Source organism: Thalia democratica, chromosome 6 (assembly GCF_965202585.1).
Source record: "Thalia democratica chromosome 6, ktThaDemo2.hap1.1, whole genome shotgun sequence".
NCBI classification, from domain to species: Eukaryota; Metazoa; Chordata; class Thaliacea; order Salpida; family Salpidae; genus Thalia; species Thalia democratica.
In genome coordinates, this window is record NC_139170.1 from 6,116,458 (window position 1) to 6,137,035 (window position 20,578).

The 20,578-nt window shown below is 25.3% G+C and overlaps 6 non-coding genes across 6 annotated transcripts; 3 read left to right on the plus strand and 3 right to left on the minus strand.

Moving 5' to 3' along the window:
- Positions 1–3,026: 3,026 nt before the first annotated feature.
- On the minus strand, positions 3,027–3,099 carry Trnav-cac (transfer RNA valine (anticodon CAC)). Its single transcript has one exon. It is a non-coding gene; the product is annotated as a tRNA-Val (tRNA).
- A 9,154-nt stretch (positions 3,100–12,253) lies between these two features.
- Positions 12,254–12,336, plus strand: Trnal-cag (transfer RNA leucine (anticodon CAG)). The gene has a single exon. It is a non-coding gene; the product is annotated as a tRNA-Leu (tRNA).
- A 1,562-nt stretch (positions 12,337–13,898) lies between these two features.
- On the plus strand, positions 13,899–13,969 carry Trnag-gcc (transfer RNA glycine (anticodon GCC)). Its single transcript has one exon. It is a non-coding gene; the product is annotated as a tRNA-Gly (tRNA).
- Positions 13,970–14,242: 273 nt separating this feature from the next.
- On the minus strand, positions 14,243–14,315 carry Trnak-cuu (transfer RNA lysine (anticodon CUU)). The gene has a single exon. It is a non-coding gene; the product is annotated as a tRNA-Lys (tRNA).
- Positions 14,316–15,826: 1,511 nt separating this feature from the next.
- On the plus strand, positions 15,827–15,899 carry Trnak-cuu (transfer RNA lysine (anticodon CUU)). The gene has a single exon. It is a non-coding gene; the product is annotated as a tRNA-Lys (tRNA).
- Positions 15,900–16,172: 273 nt separating this feature from the next.
- On the minus strand, positions 16,173–16,243 carry Trnag-gcc (transfer RNA glycine (anticodon GCC)). The gene has a single exon. It is a non-coding gene; the product is annotated as a tRNA-Gly (tRNA).
- Positions 16,244–20,578: the final 4,335 nt, after the last annotated feature.

Consider the following 20,578-nt stretch of genomic DNA (forward strand, 5'->3'; position numbering starts at 1 on the left):
TTTAATTTGTTTTATTTTTAATTCAGATTTTTTACTTGATTATGCTATATATTAATTGTAGAATTATTGCTCAGTTTATCATCAATTAAAGGCAATGTTATTCAAACAATTATTACCTTTAATATAAACAAATGTTTTAGTAAACTTAAAGTGAATACAACTAAGCTTAATAGCAAAATTTAACAATTTTTTATCAAATTGATAAAATATAAACTATACTCTTTAGTTTAATGTTTATTTTTATACTAATAAATACTATGTGCTTTCTTAACGACATTTAAATAAAACATCATTATTCAGTTTGTATAAGTCTATATACTTTTATAAAAACTATTAATTTAAGTAAATGTGTATTGAAAATTAATTATTAGTTTTCAATTTATACTAACAATTAAAGTGGTTGGTCTTCCGAATATGTTTGAATGACATTCACTAGCTTATAGTTTAGATTGATGTCAAATTTGAATTTGGCAGTTTGTAGTTGTGCTTCGGATATCTCAACACAACTTTTCTCAATGTTACCAGTCTGTACGTTTCATTCATGCTATAGATAAATCGGTTAACAAATACAATTTCAGACTTTATTTAACTTTCTGCAATTATACTTTTATTACTTTTTATGATATGAAGTCTTTGAAAACTATTGGGAATTGCAATTCATCATGCAGGAGTTGATTTTCACGACAGAAGGATCGTTAAAAAATTATTTTTAAACGGAAACCTCCTTGTTTTTGGTTTGTTTGTTCTTACTAAAAGTTAGGAATATACTAGTTATTAAATATTGGTTTGATTTAGTCTTAGCAGTTTGTGTTTTTCTTTCATATGCTTTTTAATGAATTTTAACAAGCTTCCTTTACATGTCACTATAGTTTATGATATTTATTTTGTTTAGTTGTAGGTTTAAATTTCTTAAGCTATATTAAAGGGGTGCTACTTTACCTTGTAACCTGGAAAAACCTGAAATTTGACAATTTAGGCAAAAAAACCTGAAAAAAAAATTTGAATTTGAGAAATTTTGAAAAAAATCTGGAAAAACCTGGAATTTTGAACAATGTTTACATGTCAAGTAGAAAAATTTCAAATTCTTTTAATTTAAAGCCTCAAAACAAGTACCTTAAAAAACTTGGAAGAAGTTTTTAAAATCTTGAGAAAATTTGCCAAAATTCAGTGACAACCCTGTATAGTAACAAATAAAAACATTTATGCTTTTAAAGTTGTTGCTAATATATAATAATATTTTCTTTAATTAAACCAAATCAGTTTGAGTAAATGTTTTTAATAAATGTGACATTTAATAGTATTGTGTTGTTTAACTGTACTTGAACGAAACTAAAACCTCCTTTTAATTTGCATCCCAACTGTTTAATTTTTATCACTATGATTCATTAAAAAGTACTGAATAATAACTTAAAATATTTTATTAGTTACCCACAATTCGTCAGTGTGAAATATTTAAAAAAATGTTCATTTTAATTATTATATTTTATAATTTTTTACGGTTTAACTCTACTAGAGTAAAACTAAATAAGTAAAGTATAAAGGTTCATTTAAAAATATTTTTGTCACATTGAATAACATAATAGTACTTTCTACTTTGGTTTGCACGTCAAAAATTAATAAGGACGAAACCGGTCGTAGACTTTCTTGGATACTGTTGTTGATGGTCGTGTGGTAAAGTTAATTATTTACTACTGGTGGTGCGAAGCATCTCAACTTTGTTTAGGATGACCATGAGATTTACTGTTTAAAACAATTATTTATAAATTAAAATATTACTTGAACTTTAGTGTATAGCTATTAAAATAAATAACAAATAAAGAGCATAATTTAAGCCAGATTAAAGAAAGTACAGTTCTTACGTTTATAGATATTTTTCTATACTTTACTTGCAGAAAAGTCAATTTTTTAATAAAAATTACTTCTAAAAAAATTACTGCGTTTTCAACTATGTACTACGACTTACATTATTTATACCATACTTGTTTAGCAAGTTTTATTTCGTATTAATTATTAACATCACTTATGAATTGAGCTAATGTTATAAATGATGTATTGTTGTTATAAAGGCAAAAAAAGTCTTTGTTATAAGCCAAGTTTTAAAAGCAAAAAAAGTTAAGCATTTTTAAAAAGTTACCACAGTAGGATTCTTATGCAAACAAAAACAGACTTTGTAAAACTGTTTATAATCTCTATAAAGTGTTATGTACCACAAGCCACGATAACCCAGGCGGGAGAGCGTCAGAATGAAGATCTGAAGGTCCCTGGTTCAATCCCGGGTCGAGGTTTTTTGTACAATCGATTTAAACATACACATTAGGTACTTTTGGTTTTAAGTGTAACACTAATTTTAAAGAAATTCATAAACAAGAAAGGAATGAATTATTTTTTTGCCCTCACTTAAGAAACTACACTTTATAAAACTACACTTTAATTATAAATACAGTTATGAAAATAATTTGTCAAAAGTAAATTTTTCTCTTTTACTATTTCTATAAATAACTTTAGAAAAAGCTACCATATTAAATTGTTTCAATTACCGAGATATAATATAAAAGTTCGACAGAACCTTATTAAATAAGCTAATTAAAAATGCAAAAAAAAAACTTTTTCTATATAAGTCTATTTTCTACTACAGTTTAAACAATCCGTTGAACTTTTAAATTCCACAACAAACAATTATTATTAATTTACTGAAAATTTCCAGTAATTAAATATTTTACGAAAAATATATATAAAATAATTTTATACGTTAGTGGTTAGTAACTATGAAATTTTCCGCTTTAAGTGTTTCTATCAGACTTTTAAACAAATTTACCTATATCATAAAGGATTTTTTAAATTTTTGTTTTCTAAATAAATAACTTATGTTTTAGTCTTTCAAATAAAGCTAATGTTTTTGTTGTTACTTTTGTAGTACACTAAACTTTTAAACTAAAGTTAAGGTATATAATAATTGAGTAATTACAAATGAAAACATAATGTCCCAGATAGTTATTTACCAACAAATAGTGAATTTGTAACAAAAATATTTCAGCCCGGGCTCGAACCGTGGACCTTTCGCGTGTGAGGCGAACGTGATAACCACTACACTACTGAAACACTCGTCAATTGCCGCTAAATTTTGTATATAAAAGCAAACTTTTATTGCTGAAAATTTGTAAGTTATCATAATATATAGTTACAGTAGACTATCGCTTAAGTACGCACTTTTTTTGGTACGCACCCCACCTTAAGTACGCACTTATCCAGAAAGACAAAAAGTATCTTAAATTTTTAATATACTTTCTATTATTTTTTTATAGATTTATATCAAATTTAAATGAACAAATAACCTAAATAATTGCTTTCACAGATTTTTTGGGATAATACATTCCCATTTCAGCATTTAAAATCCTAAGCAAATTTTAATAACTATGTTAACGAAACTAGAAAAATAAAAGTTTTAAAAATACAATTTAATCTACATTTTTAACTGTGCTGTTATATGTACATTTTGTTTATCAAAATAAAGGGTGTTATATTAGAACTTAAGAAATTCGAGTTTTTTTGCCTAAATTTTCAATCATCAAGTTTTTTCAGATTATTTTATGTTTCCAGGTAGAATGGCCAACCTGCTGAGTTAGCCTGAGACTTTCACAACTTTTAAACCAGGGTGAGTAATCCTGAGTAGTCTAAGTGGCCTGAGATTGTCACAGTCATATAATTAAATGTTAATAAACTAAATACTTATGTAGAGGTTGCAGAAAAGAGAAAATAATATTGGTATTTGAGCTGTAATGCTTTAAAATAAATAAATCTAGATGACAAAGTCAAAAAAAACCTACAAATACAACATAATTAAGTCATAATTTGAATTAAATGTACACACATTAATGTTTTGAAAATGGTTGGTAAACACAATGTAGTTTGCTACTTTCAATTTAACAAAACAAAATATGGAAAATATGGCTTAATATTCTTTTTTATATCATTGACTGACATTGACTTTCTGTATCAAATGTATGTTTTATGTAATTCTGTAGAAACTTTTTATAGAAAAAATAAATCATTTTAAAATCTATTAAAAAATTTTGTTGATTAGAATTATGTATTAAATGTTATTTAAAATAAAAAGACTTGTTTATTTAGCTTAATTATTTGGTGGCTGGTTGTAAAAAAGAAAACAAACAACTAGATTTCATATTATACTATGTCGTCAAAAAGTACGCACTACCCGTGCTAAGTACGCACTTTTTGGTCGGGTTCAATTTGCGTACTTAAGCGGTAGTCTACTGTATTTGTCTTAACTAAAAATGATTTTTAATTTACTGAAATGTAAAGGGCTTATTTAAATAGAGATGTATAAACTAAATATTTTATTTACAACCAGGTTTCGGTAAAAAAAAAATTTGCGACCTCTTGAAGTAAAATAAAATTGTTTAAATTAAAATGATAATAACAAATTATACAGTATCCTTATTTTATTACATTGAAACATGTTTCTGTGTGTTAAACAAGTTAACACACTTACTTTAAAAACCAATTATTGTCAATTTTTTTTGATGTTAACTTGCAACTTTTTTTTATTCTTAAGAACGTTCTTTTGCTTTTCACAGTAATTTCCATCGAATTGGGGTTTTAATTTTGTAGTGGGGCCTCTTGATAAAAATTAACGTTTTTTTTTGCATTTTTTTTATTTAGTACCTATCTTTTCCAAAAATACTTATTTTTTAAATTTAAAAACTTCGGAAAAATCCTAGATTTTCCTAGAAATTACTTTTTTTGCTTGGTGATTGAATTTTTTTTGATAATTTTTTTATTATTATTTTTTTTAATAATAATTAATTCTAAAGTTATTTAAACTTAAAAAAACATCAGATAATTTATTAAAAAATAAGTGGAATTTTAAGTACACAAAGTTATTTAAACAGTCAAAAGAATAACTTAGTCTTGCCATCGTCTTGTTCTGAATCATCTTCAATTTAATGTCCATATATTAAGTATTTCTAATACCTTTTAGTTTTTAGTGTGCTTATCCACTTTTTTCATACTTGTAAAAAAATAAGTGTTTTTAATATTTTAAGTTGCTAGAAAATAGATTACGCATTTCAAAAACTATTGAAAAGTCCTTTATATCTTGACTATTATGTTGGTCTACTAGGATACTACATCTGCATGTAATTTAATACTGTCCAGTATCTACAGCATATAGTTTTCATTAAAAGCTGTGAACTATATATAAAAACATAAAGAATGTAAAACATTAAACTATGTTCTACAAAAGTAAATTTATAGCTTGATAAAAAAGTTACAGTAGTTTTAACATATAAATATTAAATTAAGTTAAAGAAGAGTATGAATCACAAGCTTATACAGCTGTTCTCTAACGCCATCTAACAAACAAAATTTTTCGATAAATTTCTTAGAAGTTTGATAGTTTTCCATTGATTTTCCTAGAACACTTTTCTAAAATTTTATTAAAAACTTTATTTAAAATTATGTATTTGAAAACGGTTAGGTCTTGCTCAGTTATTTTTTTTAATTTTTAGAAAGTACTTGGTTTATATTAATATTTCAAAATTAGAGAATCTATGTACATATTATAGGAACGAGTCAAATATGCTACAAGACGCTTTTGCACGAAGGGTAATTTTTGCACGAGAGTAAAAATTATAAAATATATAAAATTAAAGTAAAAAACAGAAACAAAAGAAAATAAACTATTAAAAACACAAAATAGAAGAAAAAATAAGTTACCGATCGAGGGTATGGGTTAGGGATAACAGTGATAGTAAAAACAAATAATAAGAAGCAAAAATATCTAATAAAAATTTTTGATAAAAAGAAAATAAGAAAAGTTATTAATTAACAAAAATTAGTTGTAAATATTTGTATATTTCTACATTAAGTTAATCTAAAAAAAAATTTAAAGTGACACCTTTAATTGAAACTAAAGTATTCATCAATTTACTTTTCAAATAAATAGTTCGATGTTTTTTGTAGTAACAAAAAGGTAAAAATGGTTTAACCGATAAATATTTTTAATATAAAAAATCAAATAAATATTGCTTACAAGTAATAGCACTGAAACAAATATAATAAAAACGATTGAGTCATATTGTTTTAGATTTTTGATATCTTTATCATTTTTGAACTATTTTATACCTATTTTTTTTAGGAAATTCAACACTATTTTTATGTTAAATAAAAGCTCGGATTTTTTTTAGTTTTTAGATAAAGCTAATAAGGTGCTGTTTTATTACTCACTTAAAATAACTTATTAATAAAGATTTGATAAACAAAACTAACAATCAGATTTTAAATTAACAATTCAAAGACTTATTCAATTTTTCATGACAAATCATCTACGTTTTTTTTATATCGTTACACAAAACAAATTGAATATATAAAAATTAATTTACATCGATGTTAGTTTGTTATTAATGTATGTTATAGACCAGGGGTCGGCAAACTGCGACCTGAGATTAAAAAAAAATTAAACTTACAGTAGATTTTTTGAGGTTTTAGCTAGAAGAAAAAAAAAAGATTTTAGGTAAGTTTTACGAGGATTTGAAAATGATTCTAAATATTCTGAGGTTTAAGTGTAGAACAAAAACTAAAAATAGCCATATTTTTTTTTGAAGTTTGGCCCGCGATCACCAAATGCCTGTCATGTCAACCCCTATTAGGGGTCGGCAAACTACGACCCACGATTAAAAAAAAACTTACAGTAGATTTTTTGGGATTCTACTCGAAAAAAAAAAGATCATCGGTAGTTTTACGGAAGATTTGAAACTGATTCCGAATATTATGAGGTTTAAGTGGAGAATAAAAACTAAAACTACCACTGCGACCCGCAAATATTTTTATTTTTGAAATTTGGCCAGCGATCACTAAATGCCTGCCTACCCTTGTTATACACTTACTATATTAAAATTAAATCACTCGTGTTCGCTTGTTTTTGTTTTATTTTTTTTTTCAGATATTTTCAAGTGTTTTGCATTACTATTTATTGTTTTTTGCTAAAAGTCACTTAGTTAGTAATTTTTGTTTCATTTAATCATGATATCTGTCATTTAATTTTATATCAATTGGTTATCTTACAGTTTTTTATTGAATTCAACAAAAAAATCAGCTTGCTAAAAATCACTTAATCTATTAATTTTATTATATAAAAATGGTACAGTTTTACTTAGTTTTTAAAAACTTTTGCCAAGTAATCAAAACTAAATGTTTAAAGATTTAAGTCTGAAAAGCTACGAACGTTATAAACTTAACTTTTCAAACTTTTTCGTAGCATTGTTACTTAAATCTATTAAAGATTGTATTATAAATTTATATTTAGTTTCTAAAAGATTAAATAAATTTTAACTAAATTAGTTTAAAATATGCATTTACTAGTCTATAACAACAATACTTATTGAAATGTTTTAAAGTTACTTTATTACTTTATTGTATATATTATTTACTGTATTTACCATAAAGTTTTTAAGAAGTCGCACTTTGAAAAGTAATTTGATGATAAAAAAAAGTTTTATTAAAAATTTTAATCAAAAACACTTTTCGTTAGTTTTGATTAGTTAAGTCAGTAAAAAATATCCGTCGATTAAAGTTTAATTTAAATTTGCGACAACTGTCAACTTCTGATTTTTCAAATAAAAATACTTCAGGTTAAATTTTAAGAAAAATATTTGAAACACTCCCATTTTGTTTCAATAATATCAGTTTTTCATAATTCTGTAACAAATTTATGTTAAATAGGGTAAAACAAAACTTCTAATCATTATAATGGTAGAAATAAAACTAACTGCATATTGAAATATATTTATTTAGAAAGAAGTTTTGCACCTAATCAACAAGTAAGTGAAACTTGTTAGTACTCTTATTTAATAGTTGATTTTATTAGAGTTAGCTAAAATAGATACAAGTTAATTGAAGCTTTTCAAAATTAGTTGAATATAGTTTTGAGTAGAATGAAAATACTTTTAAAAAGTATGCTATAGACTATTATAAGCTTAAAGAAAATTTTCAAGCTAATATTTATATCAAAATAAATTTGGTTTATTAATATTTCCCTGCATAGGTAGATTTATTACAATAGTTAAATAATTATAAGTTTAGTAGATTTTGTTAATTCATTAAGAGTAGATAAAGTTGAAATGTATTATTTTGAATATAGAACCCTTGGTGGCACATAATATGACAAACACTTCCTTGAATAAGATATCTCTAATTACTTTTTTTTAGAACTTTATTTATTATAAACACATTTACAATAGCATTTCAGTAGTTTGTACTCAAATACAATTAAAACTATAAATTATTTACTTTTAAGAGGCAAGAAAACTTGTATTTACAAAAACCTGTATGAAAATTCTGAACAACCAGTGGTCATGCTGTACAATGAATCATTGTTGTGGTAGTTATATTTAATAAAATTTGGTGTTGTTTTCCACACTTAATATAAGCAGTATAATTTTATTAAAGAGCATGAAAAAATTAATTTTTCTTACAAAAAATAGTTTCCATCTTGGTGTTGAAGTAAATGAGATATTTTTTTTCTTTCAAACAGAATTTCTTTAAACAAAGCCCTCTTAAAATTTTGGGGTTGTAAAACATTAGTTTTAGGTGTACATCATCAATGTGAAAAACATTACAACCATTTTTTCACCTTTTTGTACTCCTTATATATTGAGAGAACAATTTATAGATGTAAAGTCTGTTATTAAAAGTTGATAATATTTTAAGATAACATTAATAAAATATAAAAACAAAAGTTTAATTAATAAAAGTTTACATATAATAAAACAAATGTTTAAGCACTGCTTTGGTTTATTACCTGGTTTCGGTGAGCGTTAGCTGACCTTGTCAAATAAATTCAAAACAGTAAATAACATTTAGACATTGGCCGTAATGTGAATCTGAACTCATTGATGCGTAAAAAAAATAAATAAACATTAACTATTCAAATTTTAATGAAAAATGCATAATTAAGTGAACTAAATATTGGTATTAATTAATAAATAAAATTAAAAAAAACTAAATGCAATATAAACGAAAACACAACAGATTCTTAAGAAAATTCTGAAAAAAACTAACAGATGATTAAAATGCTATTAATATTTAAATTATTAGGTTTTTGATTCATTCCAATAAAACAATAAAAATTTGTTTCTGTGTCTGCAAGAACTCATCACTTCTGATCTTTTATTAATACAATTCTTATCTGCTTGAAGGATCTTTAATGCTTCTTTCAAGCATAACCTGCATGTTTCTACTCTAGGTCTTGATTCATATTCTTTTTCTAGTATTGTCCAAGTCAATTCAAAATTTTTATTATCGTTCTTCAATGTGTGGATGTATTTTGATCGTTCAGTTGCTTGTTTGTATTGAATATAATTTCTATCTTCTGGGTTGCTATTTATTGTTGTTCTGTGGGTTGCCACTCTTTTTTTGAATTGGTTTGCGCTTAGACCAGTATATGATTTGGTTGCATTTGATTCAAAATAATTTAGTTTGTTTATTTACATGACATACAAATTTTAATATAATATTATCAATGTTTTTGATTTAGTGATATTTTTATTGCTAAATACTTATGTCTGTATATGTTTTTAGAAATAATCTATTACATGGTTGTGCAACTTCTCTAGTTGTTAAATCATATGTAGACTCCAGTTAGTAGTGAGCCAGATTCTTTTGATGTAGACTTTTGGTTACATGAAAATTCAAATTTCAACAATTCAAATTCTTAAAAAAGTATTTAAGAGACCATATCTTAAGAAGTAAACTATCCTTGAAAAAAAATGTATGTAGGTCTTATTGATATCTACAAGCCTTTTTATCTTTATTGCAAAATTTAGAAAAAAAAAATTAAAAATAACTAAATTTCAAAACTTATTTTAGCCATATCATAAAAATATTTAAAATTTTGCAAAAAACAAAAATTTGTAGATTTTAATAAGATCTAAATACCTATATTCAATTTCTACAAAACATACATAACTTTTTGAGCAGTGGCCCTTTAAACGTTTTTTTAAGAATTTTAATTGTCATGAACCTAGACTTCTGCAGGCCTTTGTATAAATTTCAAAGATATTAAAGCTTGCTATGTGAAAAATAAAGTCTCTACCAATAAAAGTCAATAGATAAAAAAGGGTGTACAACTATTCAAATTCCAACAACAATATTTAAAAGTATAGTCTTTTAAGTATAGTATAGACTTATTAATTTTTGAGATATAGTCTCTTAAATATTTTTTATGAATTTAATTTTTTGGAATTTCAGTTGTCCTTTTACCGATAATTAAGTACAATTTATTTACATTAATTAAAATACCATCTACCATACAATTTTACAAATGATAAACACTTCAAAGTACAATGGGAAAAATTACTTATGGAAGTTAAATAAGTGTTTAAAATAAAGTCTGTACTGTATCATTTTTAGCATGAAAAAATAACAATGACCATTTAGAATCATTCTTAGTTTATTGTTTTTAATTATTTTTGTACATATTAGTGTTTTGTGTTCAGAAAATTTTGAAAACTTGCTCAAAATTATATTTTTTAAAAACAAAGGTACTAAAATTTTTTTTTAAATAATGTATACTATACATCATTTGCATTGAAACAGTTAATAAGATTAAAAATATATATATAAGTATGATAGCAAATTAAGAGTATGATTTTCGGTTAAAGTTTGCGAAATGTTTGCATTAAATTAGTTCTAATCTAGAATTAATTGGTGTGTTTATCAGAAAATACTTTTTATAATCTTTTGATTGAAATGAGTATGTATATTTTCTAACTTATTTTGTTTCGTTTCTTATAGAATAACTCATTAGTATGAAAGATTAGAAATAGCATTTGCTAAAAGTAGAAACTAACTTAATACGAGATAAGAATTTAACAAAAAATGCAGGCATACTAAGTTTATATAAAATCATAGTTTTAGTTTGCTATCATGTTTATATTTTATGCGTTGTTAAATTTTAATGCCACTTTTTATTTTTATGCAAGTTAAATTTTTTATTTAACATTGTTTTTGTACTTGTACAGTAATAGTAGTTAATTTTCAGTAAATTTAAGTATTTATGCATTTTAATCACTAACATGAATAATTATATATATATAAACAAATGAAAAGAAATTATAATTTTTATTGTAATAATCATGATGACAAACAATTGTGTTTTAATTCAGGGTCGGCAAACTGGGATTAAGTATTGCCCTAAAAGCTAAAGTTTGAGGCCTAAAGGTATTTTTCAGCTCAAAACATACCTTTTCAAAAACAGTAATAAGAAAAGTTTTTGTAATAAAATTAAAAAAATAATCTATTAATTTGATAAATACTTATTACTAGTATTCTAATATTGCTTATTTTGTCATATTTTTATGAATAGTATTTTGAGTTGATTACTACAAAAACTTGCAACAAATGCCTTGGAAGTCTTTTTAGCAGGAAAATTGGCCAGCAAATTAAAAAGTTTGCCTACCTCTGTTCAAATTAGTAGTCGTATTAGTATAAACAGTTTTGTCCATTGTGTTTGTCAGAGTTTACATTGGCTAGCACTAGTGTATTTTATTAAATTATAAGCGTATAATTGTACTTGTTTTTTTTTGTAATACTATATGGAAACTTAGTGTTTAATATATTTTTGTACCCAACTTATAACATTGTAACACAAAGTTGTTAATATAGTTTACTTTAGATTTTTTATCTTGATAAATTATACCTTTGTGTAGCACAAGTTGGTATCATTGAAATTTAGTCGAAAGCCTGATTTAATCTACAGACTGTATGTTGACCAACCTTGTTTTATTTTTTCTGTATAAACAAAATTTTGATTGAGTTGAGAATTAATAAACTTTCTTGTCAAATTAAGTTATATTATTAGAAATGCTGTAGTTGACATATTTTTTACAGGGTTGCCAAAAACCTGGAATCCTGGAAAACAACCTTTAAGTTTTTAGCTGAATTTTTTTTACATGTGGGCACAAAAACATTGTGCATGATTAAAAAAAAAAAGTTCAAGAAAGCTTACAAAAAGTCATAAAAATTCTACAATGTCAAAAAGTGGGTCCCATACAATTTGCATAGTGGTGGTTTTCAGAAAATCAAATGGTGCCAAAAAGAAAGTTTTTCGAAATCATCTAACATTTTGTACATGGTGTTTTTGTGGTATTTGCAAAATTTAAAAACTTTGTAAGCTGAAAACACCTGTATATATTGTCTTCTTAATATATACCAGTCTACACGCTTATTATCATCGGGCAGGATGGCCGAGTGGTCTAAGGCGCTGCGTTCAGGTCGCAGTCTACAATGTAGGCGCGGGTTCGAATCCCGCTCCTGTCACATTTTTATAAAAAGTTTGCTTGCTTTTAGCATTTTAGTACTTTTTAAATTTATTTTTACCATCTTTAGCTGCTTTTTATATTGTTTGTATTGAAAATTAAGATAAATTGTTGAATGGGATAAATAAATTTTTAGTAAACGATATAGTTTTAAAATTCTATTACAAGCATTGATTTGTAAATATTATTTTTAAAATAGGTGTTACAAGTTTAGTTATTTACATGAAATTATCTATTGAAATAGCTTGACATTTTAACAGCTGCATTTGTAAAAATTTTATGAAAGAATTTCATTTAATAAATAAGTTTATGATGCTTTAGCTAACTATTGTTTAAGTTTAAATTTTAATTCTTTTAATTTTGTAAAATTCAGTAAGAAGTTTGTTTAAAAATAAAATAAATTTAATTTTATAACAGAACAAAGTAAGATAAAAATTGTTCTAATTTTTAAAATTCTCATTTTGTACTTCTTTTGTGTCAACGGATATAATTAGTATTGCTTTAATAAACTTATTAATACATTTTTTGTGCTAGAACAAAAAAAAAAATTCACGTTTTCAAATTCAACAATTGTTGTTTGTTTAGTTTTTATGGTTTTTGTTTGTTTTTAGAATTATTTTGTGTGTAAACTTTTTAGATGAAACCTTCAATTTTCAAAAAGAAAATGCTGCTACAAAAAGTTATACGGGTAAGTTTGAATTATTAAAAAAGTTTGAATTAAGACTAGTTATAAAATTAAGTTTGTTTGAAAAAGTTTTGTAAAATATATTACAGACTAAACTAACATATTAACAAAAAGTCCCTTTTTCATTTTAATTAAAAGTTTCCTAAAATAGTTAAAAATTTTCATTGAACAGAAGTTTTTGTAGTACCCGACTTAATAACTTTTCTTTTTAATTTTTACCAAAAAACTATCAATTTTAAATTGACAGTACAGTTAAAACTTTATAACTTTTTCATATTTAAACAGTCTATAAAATTAAATGTTTTTTATATTTGAACTAATTAAGTTGATGTACTTGTAAAAGGGTTATGATTTTTAGAATATAGTATAAACTTAATTTAATATAATTTTGAAGTAATAGTTTTATTTTGATTGTTTTCTTTTAAATTTTTATTTAATTTGTCTCAGTGTAATAAACAATGAAGATAATTTTTATTTTCACTTAAGCCTATAAAGGTGGAATTATAATAAAAGTTTATATATTTTTAATCTAAAAATAATAGTGCCTTTACCTAAGTTTTTTATTTGATTGAAATACAAATATTTTAATATTTCCAACCAAAAACATATCTTTACTATAAACAAGAATAATTATTATTTATTGTGATGTGAAAATTACTTTAATTTCAGTAAGCATAAAGAATTATAGGTCAGCCAACGTAAAGTTTTCTTGTTTTTGAACAAATAAAATTTCAACTTTTACGAAACAAGACCAATTAAAAGTAAAACAAAACAAGATTATTTTACTACATATTGCTTTTAGTAGCATTTCGTAAACAGACACGAACACTAAGTAGCAATTTAAGTTTATGAACGCTACAATGCCCTCATTTCCACAAGCATTGTTGGTTCAGTGGTAGAATTCTCGCCTGCCACGCGGGAGGCCCGGGTTCGATTCCCGAACAATGCATTTTTGATCAGAATATTTTGACTTAATATAATAACTATTAAGCAACAAGAATTTTTGCTTATGTGATCCTAAAAGTTGAAAATTATGTCGTAGACATTAACTTAATAAAACTTTTTATCATTACAATAAACAAGTATTCTCAAAACAAGGTCTAATAATTGTAATCCTTTTATCGTTCAATTTTAAAACCAATAAAATGTAATTTTTGAGCCAGAAAAATACTATATTAATAAAAATAGTTTCTAGGACTGTTCACAAAAAATTAAAAAGGTGCGCCCAACGTGGGGCTCGAACCCACGACCGTTGGATTAAGAGTCCAACGCTCTACCGACTGAGCTAGCCGGGCACGTCATAGTGAACATTATTGGTTTTATAAAGCCTTTGTGACGAAGCTATGACGTAATAATGCTTTTATGACATCAAAAAGGGATCGTCCGGGATTTGAACCCGGGACCTCTCGCACCGAAAGAATCATAACCCTAGACCAGATTTCCTAAAGTGGAAAGTGGGCGATACCGCCTTCCTGGGGGCGATTTTAGTAAGTTGGGGGGCAATAGTTAGTAAAGGGGGGGGGGGGCAATTTTGAAACTTAAACTAGATACTTTTGAGTTGCAGATGAAGATCAAAAAAAAACATTTCTTAGGTGTATTTATTAGTAATTTTGAAACTTACACTAGATATTCTTGAGTTGCAGATGAAGACCAAAAATTTTAAATGGTAGTCTTATTGGAGGGGGTAATATAGAAGGGGGGAATTTAGAAAAAAACGTTTGGGAAATTCTGCCCTAGACCAACGAGCCATCTGTCAAGATAAGACTTGTTTGATTTTAATATCCGACAGATATTGTGACGTAACAACAAAAATTATTTTGTGTTATTAATCAAACTTTTTTGTTTCATTGTTATAGAAAGCCGGTCTTTTTATCTAATTATAATTAATAATAGTAGTTGTCGTTACAGCTCATATTGTCTACTTTAAATACTTGAAGTTCTAGAACTAAATCTAGTGATTTTTTTCGAAATTCCAGGTTATTACTTTAATCATATTCTATATTTTGATTTTTAGAAAACAAATAAAATTATATCTTCATTATTTTTTATATTTAACAGGTTTCCCAAACAACCTGAAATCCTGGAAAATAATGGAATATGAGAAATTTTCACAAAAAACTTTTACAAAAATCACTAGATTTAGTTTAGAACTTCAAGTATTTAAAGTAGACAATATGAGCTGTAACGACAAGTAAAATTAATTATATTTAGATAAAAAGACCGGCTATGTATAACAATAAAACAAAAAAGTTAGATTAATAATACCACAAAATAATTTTTTTGTTACGTCACAATATCTGTCGGATATTAAAATCAAACAAGTCTTATCTTGACAGATGGCTCGTTGGTCTAGGGCAAAATTTCCCAAACGTTTTTTTCTAAATTGCCCTCTTTGAAGAAATTTAAAAGGGTATTACCCCCTCCAATAAGACTACCATTTAAAATTTTTGGTCTTCATCTGCAACTCAAGAATATCTAGTGTAAGTTTCAAAATTACTAATAAATACACCTAAGAAATGTTTTTTTTTGATCTTCATCTGCAACTCAAGAGTATCTAGTTTAAGTTTCAAAATTGCCCCCCCCCCCTTTACTAACTATTGCCCCCCAACTTACTAAAATCGCCCCCAGGAAGGCGGTATCGCCCACTTTCCACTTTAGGAAATCTGGTCTAGGGTTATGATTCTTTCGGTGCGAGAGGTCCCGGGTTCAAATCCCGGACGATCCTTTTTTTGATGTCATAAAAGCATTATTACGTCATAGCTTCGTCACAAAGGCTTTATAAAACCAATAATGTTCACTATGACGTGCCCGGCTAGCTCAGTCGGTAGAGCGTTGGACTCTTAATCCAACGGTCGTGGGTTCGAGCCCCACGTTAGGCGCACCTTTTTAATTTTTTGTGAACAGTCCTAGAAACTATTTTTATTAATATAGTATTTTTCTGGCTCAAAAATTACATTTTATTGGTTTTAAAATTGAACGATAAAAGGATTACCATTATTAGACCTTGTTTTGAGAATACTTGTTTATTGTAATGATAAAAAGTTTTATTAAGTTAATGTCTACGACATAATTTTCAACTTTTAGGATCACATAAGCAAAAATTCTTGTTGCTTAATAGTTATTATATTAAGTCAAAATATTCTGATCAAAAATGCATTGTCCGGGAATCGAACCCGGGCCTCCCGCGTGGCAGGCGAGAATTCTACCACTGAACCAACAATGCTTGTGGAAATGAGGGCATTGTAGCGTTCATAAACTTAAATTGCTACTTAGTGTTCGTGTCTGTTTACGAAATGCTACTAAAAGCAATATGTAGTAAAATAATCTTGTTTTGTTTTACTTTTAATTGGTCTTGTTTCGTAAAAGTTGAAATTTTATTTGTTCAAAAACAAGAACATTTTACATTGGCTGACCTATAATTTTTTATAATTACTAATACTAAAGTAATTTTCACATCACAACAATTAATAGTTATTCTTATTTATAGTAAAGATATGTTTTTGGTTGGAAATATTAAAATATTTGTATTTCAATCAAATAATAAACTTAGGTAAAGGCACTATTATTTTTTGATAATAAATAAATCTTAAATATAAGTCCACATATATCAGTTTAAGTAAAAATAAAAATTATTTCTAATTTGCATTACACTGACTACATAAAAAGTAAATAAATTAATTTGCTTAAATATTTTATTATATTTGTTCTGCTTATTGATCTCTGTTAAAAAAATATAAGTTCTGTTGAAGATAACTGAAATAGTTCTACTTGTTTAATTCTTATATGTCTTTTTTTAAGTTGACAAAGCAATATTTATTCCCAGATTTATCATATAAAGTTTTCAATTATAAGTTGTCAGTAATAAATCTTTAAATTTTGGTTTGTTTGAGGTGCAGTTTTTAATACAACTCTTATTTGAATTTCGTAGTGTGTATTGTATAATTTTTATCTTTTAGCTGTAATCAAAACTAAACTTTGTGATATTAATATATACGCTTATGGTTAGGTTTAAAACTGTCTTGGATATTTTAAAAAATACTTGTGAATTAATTAAAGATAATTTGGCTGATAATAATATTTTTTCTTTTAAAATATAAATGCAGGTTAAGTTTGCCCAAAATCCAAGTAAATAATTTTTGTGTATAAAACAAAAAAGCTACTTACTTACTAAAATACTATATAGTTTTTCTTCTTGTTATTAATAGTTAGATAGTTAGACTTTTAGGTAAATAACTTTTTTAATTTAATATTATCAGTAGTTTTAATTCTGATTAAACAAAACTTTTATTCTTGAGTACTAATATATATCAAGTAAGTTTATTTCATAATGTTTTACTGCTGCTTAATTAAATTTTATTAATATTAATGTTCTGTTGAAGTTTTTAAACCTACATAGTTTTTAAATAAATATTGTAACTTACTTTAACAAAACAGTGCAACAAAAAAATTGTTTAATATGAATTTATTTCTTAAGTTTTTTTTCAAGTTGTGTAGAACTTACACATGTATATATATGATAATTGCAACTTACACATGGCAATATAGGATATTTACATTATGTTCATTAACATATATTTCTTATAACTTGCAGTAAGCATATTTAGTCTTTTTTTAGATACAGCATTGCAGAGTGGCTTGAAAGTAAACTAAATCCCGCAATTAAATTCAAGTATATAAATTTTTGTTGTAAAAATAACAAAATTTCAATTTAAATCTGTCAAGATTAAGTTTTATTAAAAAACCACACTGTTATAATCTAAATGAAAGATTTCATATTATATTAATTTTATTATCAACTAGATTTGTAAAAATGTTAAATATAAATGAATCTATAAAAATAAGTTTTAAAAGACTCATATTAAAAGGGGTATAGAGTATAATAATAGATAATAAAAGTTGTTTATAAAAATAACTTGAAATATTTATAGTATGGATGAAACATACAGAAAGGTACAATTGAGAAAAGTTGTAATGGTATATCCGAAGCAAAACTACACAATTTAAAATAGACATCAATTTCAACTATAAGCTGCTAAATGAAATTCAGACTTATTGAGAAGACAAACATTTCTTTAGTTGTTAGTATAAATAAAATACTAATAATTAATTTTCAATACACATTCTCTTTAGTTGTTAGTTTTTATAAAAGTATATAAACTTATTCAAACTGAATAATATAAATTATAGTTTGTATTTTTTCCATTTGATAATAAATCGTTTAATTTTGCTATTGAGCATAGTCGTATACAGTTTAAGTTTACTTAAACATTTATTTATATTACAGGTAAAATTTATTTGAATAAGATTGCCTTTAATTGTTGATAAACTGAGCATTAATTCTACAGTTAAAATATAGCATAATTAAGTAAAAATCTGAATTAGAATTAAAACAAATTAAAAATATTGAAGAAAAAACATTAAAATAAATTTTAACTTTCAAAACTACCAACACATTGATGTACACAGTTTAATGATATATAACATTTAAGATTTTGCATTTTATAGCCTCTAAACTTCAAAGTTGTGCTATAGTGACGTAATAATCACTTTTATATACGTAATTATCAAATTATTTGCGTTGGCCTGGCTAGCTCAGTCGGTAGAGAGTTGGACATTTAATCCAACGGTCAGGGGTTCAAGTCCCCTGTCAGGTTCCCTTATTCTCTCTTAAAATGATGACTAGTTTAACTATTACTCAAATGTTATTAAATATACATTATTGCTCTCTTTGCTAGATATATATATTTTATTAATTCATGATAGTAGCTACGCTTATGATTAAATATAAATTGTATTACACATTTAATTTATAATAGTAAATAGATAAACTAACTCTTTTGTATTTAAATGTAGTTTTTCTGGTAAATTTTGATAAATAATTTCTTTTTACAAAAATTTTTTTTGTTTTATAACATATTAGATTTATAAAAAATAAGCTAGTTTTTTTCAATATGTTCTGTAATGGAAACATATTATAAAACAAAATGCGGTAAGTAAAAATTAATCATTTAGTTGTACATACAAAATAATAAACTTCTTAAAAATTAAAATACTAGCTGTTAGTTAACTTTTAATCTCAGTTTAACTTGTATAGCTATTTTTAACATTTATATGTACTAATTAAAATAAATAGAAAATGAGCAAGTATCTTTTAATTTTGCAAAATAATAATATTTTTTTTTTTCAAATGTTTTATTTAAGAAAAATAACACAAAGTTTTGAATTAAATGTTTTAAAGTTGAAAGTCTACTAGCATTTTAGTAGTTTTAAAGATCTATATAATTAAATACAAGCGTAATAAAATGTGATAACACATAGTTAATTTTTAATATGTAGTTTATTACATTAAAGAATTAAAAATCTAACATAATTTAGATATATTTACATATAATTACTTAAGTGTATTATTACAGTTTGATTTTAAATTAGTTACTTTCACAAGAAAACGGGTTCTGAAGCATCATTAACTTCGAACCATAACATAAGTTCAATAAATTAAGTTTACTTTAAGACTTCACATTTATACATAGGGTACTTATAAAAAAAAACAGTATTTTTATCAAAATGATTCTTTTTGGTTTTATTACGTCATAAAACGCTAGTCAGAAATATATTTGTAATAAATGCCTATCAAACGTGTGGCCGGTTAGCTCAGTTGGTTAGAGCGTCGTGCTAATAGCGCGAATGTCGCGGGTTCGATCCCCGTACTGGCCATATATTTTGCTCGTTAGTATAGTGGTGAGTATTCCCGCCTGTCACGGGGAGTTTTTACCTTTTTATTTATTAAAGTTGGTTTTGTAATTCGTTTATTACTTAAGAACAGTAATTATAAGTAACAATACTTATATAATTTTATTTATTAAACTATTTTTAACGTGTTGAAGTTTTGCAGTAAAAAATACTTCTTAGTTCATAAAGAAAATAATGAGCCATCACCACAAGTCTTCGTGGCGCAATCGGTTGGAGCGTTCGACTGTTAATCGAAAGGTTGGTGGTTCGAGCCCACCCGAGAACGTTCTATTTTTACATTTAGTTTTGAAGCATTAGTAAAGTTTTTACACTCTGTATCTTTTTGTAATTCGTCATTTTTACAATAGTATTAGTTAGTTAGTTCAAACATCTAAGTCTTTACATGGAGTTTTTGTTTTGTCACTGATAAAAAAACATTCTTATACTTTTTGATCTTCAATATGTTAGTTTTAAATATCTTTTTTTACCTTCAGATTTCATCTAAATAATAACTTGTATTAAAAAGGTAATACACCAAAATAAGTTAAACCGTGTTAGTCTTGGATCTTAAATGTTAATAAGTTTTAATATTCAAAACATATGTATTAAATAATAATTAATACTTAATAAAACGTATACCATGTTTACCCCATATTTTCAGATCTGTAAAAATAAAGTAAATAAGAACTGATCGCCATCAATTTTAAGAAAAGTTTTTTAATAGTCCTTTGCATACTCAGGGTCCCTTTACTTTAGATGTTTTGCTATCAATCCAATAAAGCTTGCTTTACAACAGCAGCTAAATTGGTAAACTATCATACTTTTTTTT